A 13,257-nucleotide genomic window follows, 5' to 3' on the forward strand; every position below is an offset into this window, starting at 1 on the left:
TTTAGTTAAATAGAAAAAAATGTATGCCTCTTATATACTGTACTTTTGTATCTTTGAAAACCTCTCTGTAGTTCTGATGTGGTCCATTCATTAAAAAAAAAAAATGCTCAGTGTCTTTGTGATCAATTCATTTTACCTATTTAATTAAATATAATTAAATATTAAAATTGCATCATTATTTCAGTGTGAATTGTATAGCACTGGGGAATCCATTGTGAGCTTGTGTTGCCCATTGTTCTTTTATGCCAGATAATTGACAAAACAAATAGCAAAAAATCCCCAAACCTTGGAGAATGGGAAAATAAATTTTTGACCCAAGGGAATGATTATCTTTGTTTTTTAGCTGAAATTATTGAACTGTATAGATTATGATAATGGTTAGAACTAAAGGATAGAAACAAGTGACTTCCAGGTCTTGTTCCATATATTAATTTCCTTTATTACTGTCCTTACTTAACATTTGTGTATGTGCCATGGATTTTTGCTACTTTTTCAAATGAATTCCTCTTCATATACTTACTAAGAACTATTAGTCCAAACCTCTATTTATTGAGAGAAGGAAGCTATGAGAGATTAAACAGTTTATAAAAAGTTACAAAATATGGTGACCAAGGACATGGAATTAAAATTCCCCAGCTCTTGACTCTGATTTTGTAATCAGATTATTACTGTTTAAAAGAAGTTTTAATTAAATATTCAAATTATATCTTAGTTCTACCAAGAAAGCAACTCATCTGAAACCAGGAGGTCAAGAATGTTTTTCCAGGGCCATGGATTATTGTGAGTTGAAGTGCAGTCTGAATCCCAGCACTTGGCCTGTCTGGGTGCAGTAATACATACAGCTGAATCGTAGAGTCCACTGCTTTCAAAGCAGTGTGATAAAGGATGATTCATTTCCTTTCCCTGACAACTTTCCTTCTTGTGTGAGGGATTCAAGATTTGATCCCGAGCAAATTGCATAGTGGGCACCATTGCTTTTATTTCATGCTATGTACCTAAATGAAATAAAAGAATCCCCCCTCCTTCCCCCACCGTAAACTTTTCATGCCATTTTAGGGATATTTTTCTCTGAATGTAAAGGTCATTGTATCCCACTGCTTGCATCCTGGTGTGCCAGCTTCCTGTTTGACAGGGCTATCCATCTCAGTTAGCATGGCTGCTCAACACGCCGTGAGCTCACATGTGGAGCACAGAGCACTAAGTGGCCAAGATTTGATTCTTGGCACATGCTCAGGGAAGGGGCTCTCAGGAAATTTGCACGAGGGAGCCACACTGTTCCATTCAGTAGTGTGGACTGAGAGTTCTGCTCACCAAGGTGAGATCCACTAGCAAGAAATATGGTCTACAGTGGAGGATTAAAGAAGAAAAAAGTCAAAAGTGAATATTTGCTTCCCCAAAGTTTTTGAAAACCACGGTTAAAAATGACTAAATATTACACTTTTTAAAAGTTGAATCAACATCCTGAAGGTGCTCTAGATCATGATATAGTTTATTTTGTAGGTAAACAAGGGTTTTATCGCTAGGTCCTGTACTATAATTTTACAGATGGGGAAGAAAATCACAGTTTGTTTATTTTGTTTTAAATTAGATTGCTGATCTCTGTTTTGGGTAAATGGAAAAACTTGGAATTGTTTATTTGGAAATGAATGTATTAGATCTCTGTTGTCATTCAGATCATCGCACTTGTGCATTTTGCTGCATATTTATTACAGACGAAACAGAATGCATGATAAGACAGGTCGTTCATGTGCTGGAGAAACAGCAGAGTGGGAGGAATCTAGAAAAGGAGGCAGAACAAAATGTGACTGCATATCTGAGGCCTGAGGTTTTATGTGTCTAGTTTTTTGTTTTGGTTTGGTTTTATTTGTTTGTTAGTTTAGGTAATTCCCCCAAGATGGGAAAGTCATTGGGTGACCTGCTAGCAAATGCATTTGTGGCAGAGAAACTGAGTGTTTCCGAACCTCTTCTTCCTGTGTTGGGAAAGTTGGGCCAAAGTAAACTTCAGGGAGAGCTGGTTTCGTGAGCCTATTTTACAAATTGAGACTCTTGAAATGTGATTTTTCATTTTGACATGACCAGAAAAGGGCTTCAGTAATTGAATTGGAATAGTATTCAGATTAGCAATGTCATTATTTTGGAGTGATACTCACGTTCCAATGAGAGACAGCATACCCATGTTCTCGTGAGCAAAGGATAGTCAGTTTCTTTTTCTGAGATGGCATTTCCTCCAGGTGAACTGAAGAGATTTTATTAAGAAAGAATATTTGCTTATAAAGAATGATAGAAATTCCACTAAAATGGAATTTAGGGGTTGCCAATCCTGCCCCCCCCTCCCCATTTTACAGTACCTTCTTTATTTGAAGCCAGATATTTGGACCCAAGAGAGGATAAGGGCACAAGATAATGTCATAAATCATGGGCATTATGTTTTTAACTGACCTAAACCCTCCGTATCCCAGAACACATACCATTTACTCTCTGTGATTCTCAAGGATATGAGATGCAGGATTCATCTGACCTGCTGTTTTGCATATGCAAAAAGCCTAAAGATGGCAAGCTCTTGGCTTTTTCCGGAATAGGCAGCCTAAAGTCTAATGAACAACAAGCACGTTTTATGTTATATGTTGAACTGTGAGTCAATATATGTGGATCAAAAGTAGTCTTCCAGTCTTTTGGAAGAGGAGTATTAACCTAGGGAACTGCTCTGCAGTAACCCTCCCCCACTAAACTCTTCATTCCCTTTATTCGTCTTTCTTGTTTCCTTTTCATCCTTTCAGTTTTGCTCCATAATGCTTTTGGTAATAGTCATGGGCCTCTCTGCATTGTCGAGAGAGTTCTTTATCTCACTGATTAAGTAGCTATTTGTACTTACCAAGATGGTTGGTGGACTCTGGGAGGTGGCAGTGATGGCAACGTGATTCCTCACTGTGTACATTTGACTTAATTTGTAAATGGATATCCTTTTCCTGCTTCCTATTTAAAATTTATTTTAAAATTTATATTAAAATTTATTTTTGACAAGAAAATTTTATTTAAGAACAAACATGCTGAACAATAAATAAGCAAAAATCCTTTCTGGCTGGTTATTTTTGGGGTCATGAGTATGTAAAAATTATGAGTTCAAGAGGAAGTGTTATTAGTCACCAGTTTTTCTTACTTGTGTTAGAATAATTAAGTGTATATAGTCATTTAAAGTGATGTTTTTAACAAGTGACACAAAAAAGCATTTAATACAATGTTATGTGAATCAAGCAGAGTGCCAAATACAGTCTCAGTTATATAAAATTTCACTTACATGCCTAGAAAAAAACAAAGGAAATATATTAAAATATCAACTGGGTGGGTAGTGGGATTATGTGGGATTTTCTTCTTTTTCTAATCAGAAAAAAAAAAAGTACAAAATTCCACTTCCTCTATGAATTCCTCTCTGAATAAGTGGGAAGTTGTTATTTCCACCATATTATCCAATTTTGATGAACAGTTCACTTTGTCCCTAATTTATCCATAAGTGTGAAAACTTGTACATGATACAGATGCATTTCTGTTGTTTTTTCAGCTTAATATTAAAAAAAGAATCAGTAAGTCATTAATGAGCCCCTGTGATGTATAAAACAAGGGATTTCTTAGTTTTTTTAAAAAATTTATTTATTGAAGTATAGTTGATGTACAAGGATTTCTTAGAGTTTTAATAGTGCTAGGTAACATAAATTGAGCAATTGCTATTTGTCAGACACTCTTCTAAGAGATTTACATGTACTGACTCATTTAATTCTCATAACAGCTCTTTGAAGTAAGTTATATGTTTCCCATTTCATAGATGAGGAAACTGAGGCAAATAAAGAGAGAGAAGTAACTTTCCCTGGTGCACAGGGCTAGTGGATGGAAGAGTTGAGATCTGAAGCCTAGTTAACCGCCTCCTGAGTCAGAGTCCTTAACCACAGAACTGTCCAGTGACAGACCTGATCACGGGGAATGTAGACTTGGGGTAGGAGTCCATTCTTTTTTTTTTTCATTCTTATTTAATGCTTGTTCTTTTGATCTTTGACATAAGGCCTAAAAGGAAGGACTTTTTGGATTGGGTGCTTACTAAATATATAATAATTATATTTATTTGATAATGATTACATATATTCAATAATGATAAATTATACATATTTCATTTCCATCATGAAATATATAGAGATATTTCTTCAAGGTAACTGAGATTTCGTTAAAAACAAAAACCTCACAGAATTGTTTTTTTTTGGTTTTTTTTTTTGCGGTACGCGGGCCTCTCACTGTTGTGGCCTCTCCCGTTGCGGAGCGCAGGCTCAGCGGCCATGGCTCACGGGCCCAGCCGCTCCGCGGCATGTGGGTTCTTCCCGGACCGGGGCACGAACCCGTGTCCCCTGCATCGGTAGGCGGACTCTCAACCACTGCGCCACCAGGGAAGCCCCAGAATTGTTTATTGAAGCCAACTCCTAAAACTAAAAAGTGGACCCACAGTAGGTTGAGGAATTCGAATATACATTTTTTGCTTATGAAGCCAAAATGATTCCTGATATGCAAATAAAGCATATTCCTTAGCAATTCTCATCTTCAAATTAATTAATTCAGTAGTATGAAATGCCTGCTGTGTGTCAGTCATTGTTCTAGGTTCTGGCGATAAAGAACTGAAAAAAAAGTCTTGTTTTCATGGAACTTACAGAGAAAAGTTTAGTATGTGGATGACTAGTTGATTTTCACCCTCTGAGCTCAGAAATATTGAATATTGAGGCTCAGAGAATAGAAATGCATATAAAATTTGTTTACAGGTCTGGTGCTAATTTTTAACTAAGTGTTCATTTTACTCCTGAAAAAACGCTCAAGAATTTCTCTTCCTCTTGTTAGCTTTTGGAAGTAGATGACGAGATGGGAAATAATGGGTTAAAACTTCTAGGAAATCGTACTTTGCATTATTAAAGGAAAGCTGTTTATTTGCCTCTTCTGTCCATTGTTGTCTTCATTTTAAAGATAGGCTTAATGTTGGCTTTGATTTTTATTGGTGAAACTCTTCCGCTCTCACAGGCCCATTTCTTCAGAACACAAGGGTGGTACTTGTGCTAGGCATTTAGTCGATGTTAGAAGAATGAACAAATAAACTTGAAGGTATTTATTACCCTGGAGAAATATGGATTCCTAAAAAGTGCCAGTTTACTGTCTTTAATTATTAGATTTGGACTCATGAGCTGGAAACTATTTTGTTCCCTTATAACAGAGTGATACATAGCACAATGTGAAGTCTGTAGGAATGCAGTAATTGTTTTCTAACTGAATGAAAAGTTTTTAAGGTTCATTTTTGCTAAATTTTATCCATGAAGAATTTTTTTGTGTGTGTATCACTGTGAAGTTGGCTCCCATTCATTAGCTATTTTTATCAGAACTGAAATATAATTTAACTCCTTATTGATCAGCTATCACCATTTCTAGGTTATTCTATGTCATCATTCCACAGTCAGTGATGTTTTGGCTATGCTTGGGGTGGCAAAACACTCCAATAATAACTGTTAGACTCAAAGAAGTAGTTATTCAAAGGGTACTTAGGGGATTGCTGAGATCCAGATTCTTCTGATCAAAAGTTAGAGATGTTTTGTCAGTATTTATCTGGACCTCATCTGTTTGAAGGCATTGTATGTAGGGTGAATAATTTCAGTCTATGGACTAGTAACTATGATAAGAATAAATAGAATAAGATTTAAAACCAAAGCAGTGAGAATATTTATATAAAAAGGAATGGAAGTAGAGTTCCCTGTGCTATACAGCAGGTTCTTATTAGTTATCTATTTTATACATATTAGAGTATATATGTCAATCCCAATCTCCCAGTTCATCCCCCCCACCCCCGCTTTACCCCCTTGATGTCGGTATGTTTGTTTTCTACATCTGTGTCTCTATTTCTGCCTTGCAAACCAGTTCATCTGTACCATTTTTCTAGATTCCACGTGTACGCGTTAATATATGATATTTGTTTTTCTCTTTCTGACTGACTTCAGTCTGTATGACAGTGTCTAGGTCCATCCATCTTCTCTATACAGTAGAAACTAACACAACATTGTAAAACAACTATACCCCAATTAAAAAAAAAAAAAAGAATTACCATATAACACAGCAATTCCACTCTTGGGTATATATCCTACAAACACCCCCAAAACAGTAATTCTAAAAGATACATGCACCCAATGTTTATAGTAGCATTATTTACAATTGCCAAGATATGGAAGCAATCTAAGTATATGTCAGCAGTGAATGGATACAGAAGAGGTGGTACATATATACAATGGAATACTACTCAGCCATAAAAAGAGAATGAAATTTTGCCATTTGCAGCAACAGGGATGGACTTGGAGGGCATTATGCTAAGTGAAATAAGTCAGACAGAGAAAGACAAATACTGTATAATATCACTAATATGTGGAATCTAAAAAATAAAACAAACTAGTGAATATAACAAAAAAAAAAGAAGCAGGCTCACAGATATGGAGAACAAACTAGTGGATACCAGTTGGGACGGGGAGGGGCAATACAGGGATGGGAGAGTAGGAGGTACAAACTATTTGGTGTAAGATAGGCTCAAGGATGTATTGTACAACACAAGGAATATGGCCAATATTTTGTACTAACTAAATGTAAAGTAACCTTTAAAAATTGTATAACAAATTAAAAAAACCTTTTTAAATAAAAAATATTTTATATTAAAAAAGGAATGGAATGGCTTAATTTATGTATTATTTATTTATTATTTTATATATTATTCATTTATTAATTATCATATACTTTCCAGTGGACTAGCTCTACAACATACCACATATTGGGAAGAACTTTACATAGAAGCTACTGTTAAGGTAAATTTCATCATTAGAAATGAATACACTTTCATTTTAAGTTATTCAGTGCTTGAAATGCTCTGTTCTTAAATTAATTCTCTAAAATGTTTTATTATGGGAATATATAACATATACAAAGTTGAGAGACTAGTGTATTAAATACGAACTCATCAGCTAGGATCACCAATTAGCAATTTATGGTTGATTTTGTTTCATCTATGCCTTACCCGTTTCGCACCTCTCTCCCACTGGATTATTTAAAATAATCCTAGACCTTGTATTTTGTCCATAAATATTTTACTAAGTGTCTCTTAAAGACTATTTTCAAAACATAACCACAATACCAGCATGACGCCTAAAAAGAAAGATAATGATTCCTTAATATCATAAAATATCCAGTCAAGCCTCAAATTTTCCTAATTATTTTCTATATATGTATATATTTTTAGTGTTTATTCACATCAAGAGCCATACAAATTTATATATTGCACTTGGTTGATGTGTCTCTTAAGTCTTTGAATCTGTGGGTTTCCCATTCTCTTAAATTCTAAAAAACTCTAAAACCTATGTTTGCTGCTTTAATTCAGAATTATTTTTAGTTTGCTAAACTTAATGAAAACCCTAATCCTATAAATGCCTGCAAATACTATGATTTCAAATAAAAAATTAATAAGCTTAATCATAACCTTGGAAAGGAATTCAGAAAAATCACTTTTTGTTTTTCTTTTTGAGAGAGGATGGTTAAAAGGCATATGTTGTCTAGAGCTGAAAGGTTTTTCATGTTCTAAAAGTTTGACATTCTCCCTACTGAAAATGTTTTAAATGATCTCTTGCCTTGTCTTTCTTAGTTTCTTTGGTTCTCTCTCTCTTTTTTTTCTATGCTTTCTTCTTTAATTAAACTCTTATGTTTGGGAGACTCTCAGAAGTTTTTTCTTCATAAGGGCAATGTTGAAAAAAAGGTACATATTTAGAAGTTTTAGGCCTTGGAGCAACCTTTTAACAAACAAGCTGCTTTTTACAAAATTCTGTGGCTCTCAAAAGACAGCTAAGAAAGTTCCCCAAAATTGCTGTTAACCATGTTTCAACCCTCATTAGAGCTGGATGGGCCAAAATATAAAACACTGGCTGGGCTGACACAAATCTCTAACAAGCCCCCATGCTCTTCCCTCTTCTGCTATATAAAATTAAATATTCATGTATGTGTGTGTGCATACATATTTGTTCACCGGCACATAGCAAAACCTGAAACACTACTTTTTAACTAAATGCCAGGGGAAAAATAATGCTCATCTTACTTCTTTGTCTAATATATACTTAGAAATGAATATCTAATACAAGTGTTTATAGTTCTGTATTCCTTATATTTGTTTATATTGTCATAAATATGTTATTTAAAATATATAAATATGTAATTATGGCTCGTTTAAAGGTCAGCTGATGGAATTATTGTCTACAGGTAAATCTGTAGAGGGTGAACACCCCATCCAATTTGATTTGTGGAATGCCTAGCTGTTGGGTAGGAAGTACTTGATAAGAAGTGTTAAGGGCAGTGAATTAAAAAACAAATCTTATCTCACTTTACATCTGACCTTGCAATTTCTGCCAGAATGTACAGTTGAAAAAACCATTATCAGTGGAAATAATTCATTTAAAAAAACAGGCTCATTATTTTCTGTATTATGATGGAAGGGTTTAGCAATGTTTACAGTTATCTGTTTTGTTTGGGGCAGTTGGCCATGGTGGCCATTAGCTTTGGTGTATTTTTAAAACTGCTTAAAATCCTTCTATTTGGAATTTGGTCATTAATGCCTAAGACCTGGAGGGGACTGATCATCTTAGTTCTGTGTTTTGACATTCATGTAAAATGATCCAGGTTAAACAGATTGACCCACAGTGATATATAACTTATTTAATAATTAAAGTATGTCCCATTAAAAATATACAGCTCGTGAGGAGTTATGAGTAGGAAACCTACAATCTAAAACTGGTGATAACTCTGATACAATTTATATTGTGATTAATTTTTTATTCTATTCCCTTCAAGAGTATAACTGTCTTTTACTAATGTATGGATTTAAAATGCAGGGTAGAGTCATTTGCTGAAGACCCACTCTTTTTTGTGCTTTAAGAAGATGCAGTAGCGATTCCGTTAAAGGAACTCATGCGGTAAAAAGCACATTCAATAATGATACAATAGACAGTGCTGTTACCTTTTGGGTAGATCCTTTATATTTAAAGCTCTCCATTGGTACAACTCTCCGTCTTGGTGCTATACCAATCATATTCCAACTCTTAATAAAGTCTGTTTTGACATTCATGGTAAACAGTGAAAAATTCTTGGCCATAGAGCATTTTGTAATATTCCAACGCTTTTTAAAAACTCCCTGCTTTCTTTTTTTTTTCCTTTTTTATATGGATAAGAGCTCTGTCATCTAAATCTTTTAATTTCAGTTAATTCTTTGCGAGATGGTGAAATTTCAGAATTGTAGGTCCTTTTACTTCTTATTTTAGTGTACATTTTACTTTATACTTTGTCCAGATTTTCTCAGATACAATTATAATTGTATTTAAGCATTTTTATGGGATAACGACTCCACAGTAATTCATTCATTGCATAGTGTCAGTTGGTGGGCAGCTTATTTGTGACTTATGTAGGCACCTTGGCACACGAAGAGGAGCCCTGCAGTGTCAGGGGCCCCTTCTGTCTGCAGTGTGACAGAGCTCAGAGGAGGGCTGTGCGGAGGCAAGGGTATAGAGCAAGCGTGCAGCTGGCCGTTGGTCACTCAGAGGCTCCTTGGTTTGGTTTCCGAAGTGCCGCGTAGATTTCACATGACTGTGATGAGCATTTAAAATCCAGTGCTTTGAAAAGCAATTTTTTTTTTTGACAGTAGCTTTGAGAGTTTTAAAGAGTCTTATATCAAGGTTCTACTTGCTCAAAAGCAGTAATTGGCAAAATTATTTGTGTGTCAATGAGGGAAAACACAAAGGTTTTTTTCCCTGTCGGCCCCTTTTTAGTTTGAAGAAATACCACCCAGGACAGAACGGCGAATCTGCGCTCTTGTTTTACAAGCTCGTTACTCGGGTTGGAAAAGATCGCTGCAGGCTATATGCAAATAGTGCCGAGGTTTCTCTCAGTTTCCAGCTCCAGCTCGGCAGAGAAATGCATCCAACACATTCTTTCTGTCGGTTTTGTAAATCAAAGAATGAGATGCTGGAAGGCTCATAGCACAGTCAAACCTCTGTCCTCAGTGATTTGGCTATACGAGGCCTAATCATCTCCCAGGTGTGAAAACTGGGCCCACCATCCTGGGAGCCAAGTTAAGAGGGTGGTCTGTTCTTAATCAAAAGCTTTGACCAGTTTTACCAGCTTAAGGTGATACTCCAGAGCCAGAGTAATAAATAAAAATTTAAGTGTCGTGTTTGATTATTATGAATACAGTGATTCCTTAAGGGAAGGGGGAGACTTCTTTGAAAGGGCGTCTGCTTTAGATACTCTGCAAGGGAAGAGAGATATCAGAATTATTGGGGAAGGAAGCACTTTATTAAGATCGTTAGTCTTTTAGAGCATCATTGGAAGAAATGTAGCTGAGTTTTACTGTTCCCTTTTCATGGAGAGGAACACAATACAGAAACTTTTAAAGATTATACCTTAATTTTCTGGTTCTTTCACACACTATGATATCATTCATTCACTTAACAAATATTCCTTGAGTGCCTATTATGTGTTGGGGACACAGTGAAGAACCAAACATACAACGCCTCCGCCCTCAAGATACATTCCAGTAGGAAAGATAGAAAATAAACTATAAATATACAATAAAATGTGTGGTAGGACCTGGCAATAAGTTATGCTTATGTTGACTCTGTTCTCTCAATCTTGTCTAGAAGGAGGTTTTGGCAAATTTAGGCTTCTGGAAAGTAGCCGTTTAGCCAGAACAAACTTGAAGGTTTTGAATGGGGTTGAGGATTAAAAATAAAATGATGTAGGTACTGAGAAGGGTAAGCCTCAGTTTTCTGAGAAATTTACCTATTTGGACTATCTCATGTTTGGAATAGGATAAATGTAATGTCAGAATTAGCTTAGATTAAGCCGTAGTTTAGTTTTTGTGAGGGAAACTGAAACTTTTACATAATAGACATGCTATGAATATATTTGATAGAGTTAATATTATTAACTAATTAGTAATATTAAGCTTCACTATTTATTTACTGCTTCTCATACACCAGGTACTGTTCTAGGTGCTTCACATATATTTGCTCATTCAGTCCTCGTAATAACCCCCATGAAGTGCATGATATAATTGTCCACATTTTACCAATGAGGAAACTGACATTCAAAGAGGTAAACAGCTTAGCTGACACTAAAAACCAGCTTCAGAGGATGTGTACTTAACCAATATCCCATTCTGTGGCATTATATTTGTAGTCTGCCAAGTTAGTCTAGAATTCAAACTAATAGTAACTATATTTTACAGGCATAAACCAAAGATTGACATTTTGGAATTGGTAACTGAACATATATATGTTTAAATTGAGTGGGGAGCTTGTTTTGAGTTTCAATAACAAAATGGAACTTGCTGTCTTGGGATGGCATTTTATGAGAATTTATTTTGTGAGACCCCCATTTTTGTATACCTAAGCTCCTTATAAACTTATAAATTAAAAACTTTTTCTAATAACAAGCTAGTGCTTATTAATTATAGAAAACTAAAAAATACAGAAAAAGGAAAAAGAAGACAAACCCCCCACACCCCCCCATTGGACCTACCACCTAGAAATAAATGTAGGTAACATTTTAAGACACTCCTCTTTAGTTACAGTGCTAGGCATTTTTTTACATAGTTGAGGTCATATATGCAATATTTTCATCTGTGGTTTTTCACTTAATATTATAATGTATAATTTGCATATTATTTGTTATTATTTCTAATATTTTATAATAGCCAAGTTTTTGGTTTTCAAAGCAAATGTGAAAGATTCATTTTCTTTTGATGATCTAGAAGGATTTAGGAGTGGTCAGTAAATTAGGTGTTAAGTACAGATGCTGTGCGTAGGCCATGCTGGACGATCAGAGTGACCAACTCCACTGTTTATGTGAGAACATAGTTATCCTTTGAAAATAAGTTTCTTGTAAGTTATTTCATTGCAGGGACTTCCCTGGCGGTCCAGTGGTTAAGACTCCAAGCTTCCAATGCAGGGGCCGTGGGTTCGATCCCTGGTCGGGGAACTAAGGTCCCACATAATGCGCGGCCAAAAAAAAATGGCTAAGTTAGTTCATTGCAGGTGAAAGGCTGATTATTTAAAAAATAATTTTGGCATTGACCTGCTTTCTTCCTTACCTCTGCCTTGTGGTAAAGAGTTAAGTTTTTTAATGTGGGAGAAGAGTTAAAAGACATTGTGTCATTCAGGAAACCTTAGTTAATTGATTGCTTATTTTGTTTTTATAACAGTCTCGTTCTTACCACATTTTGGTCATTCTCCTCTTTAAAAAACACATACACAGCATTGTGTGGGTTAGTTACTGAGCGCTTACTAGTTTCACAATGACAGTCCTGGGTTAATGATGTCCCTTGGCCCAGGAATTAATAACTGATGACAGTTTGTCTATTTTTTAGCCTCTGGTTTTTGCTCTGTGCAGTAAGATGGAGATTTTCTGAAAGAGTCATTGGGGAAAACTCTTAGGGAAGGTTTCTCCTGTGTTTGAATTGACTGAGCACAGCTCACTATGGGAGGTAGGGAATTTGTCAAACAAATCATGAAAACTCCCAGGCTTGCAGGAGCAATGAGCTGTAATCCCTTTTTGGTGGTTTGTTTCTAGAGGACCTCAGATCCTGCTGGGCATGGGAAAGAGATGATCATCTCTCCGTCTCCCTTCTGTATTTTATAGTTCTAAGACTGACCCAACTTCTTTCCATAGTCTTCTCTGTAGCTTAGAAGGTGTGAGATGGTCCTAGTTAGAAGTCAAATGTATTTGGCCACCTACCCTGCACCCTTTCCTAACAGCGTCATTGGTACCATTCCGATCATCTCCCTTTTGTGTGCTTTTCTGGAATCATTCAGCTCACACTGAGGTCTGTCCTCAGAGGTAGGGATCACTCTCTTCCTATGTGATAATGTTGCTGGCTCTTGGATAGAAAGAAGTATTTGACTGCAATAAATATTTAGGTGGGTTTTCATAATGGGCATAGCAAGGATTGGTCAGGATTTATGTAACCCAAATCAGATAATAGATGTTAAAATGTACTCATGTGACCAAAAATATCAATTCATATGAACAAAGAGTTTTAATTATGAAACCAATGTTTTATCGTGAGATATCTTACATAACACATTAAGTTATAATCTGCTACTATTTTCCTTTTTTCACTTGTAACCCCTAGTGGATATTAAAATGCACCCATTTGCAGTTTAAACA

At 35.6% G+C, this 13,257-nt stretch overlaps 1 protein-coding gene across 1 annotated transcript in view; it reads left to right on the top strand.

The window, feature by feature from the left end:
* Window positions 1-13,257, top strand: part of SATB2 (SATB homeobox 2) — a 189,835-nt gene that overhangs the window by 22,414 nt on the left and 154,164 nt on the right. The window lies entirely within an intron of this gene.

This window comes from Delphinapterus leucas, chromosome 8 (assembly GCF_059928025.1).
Source record: "Delphinapterus leucas isolate spDelLeu-1000000601 "Yukka" chromosome 8, BTC_Dleu_Yukka2, whole genome shotgun sequence".
Lineage (NCBI taxonomy): Eukaryota > Metazoa > Chordata > Mammalia > Artiodactyla > Monodontidae > Delphinapterus > Delphinapterus leucas.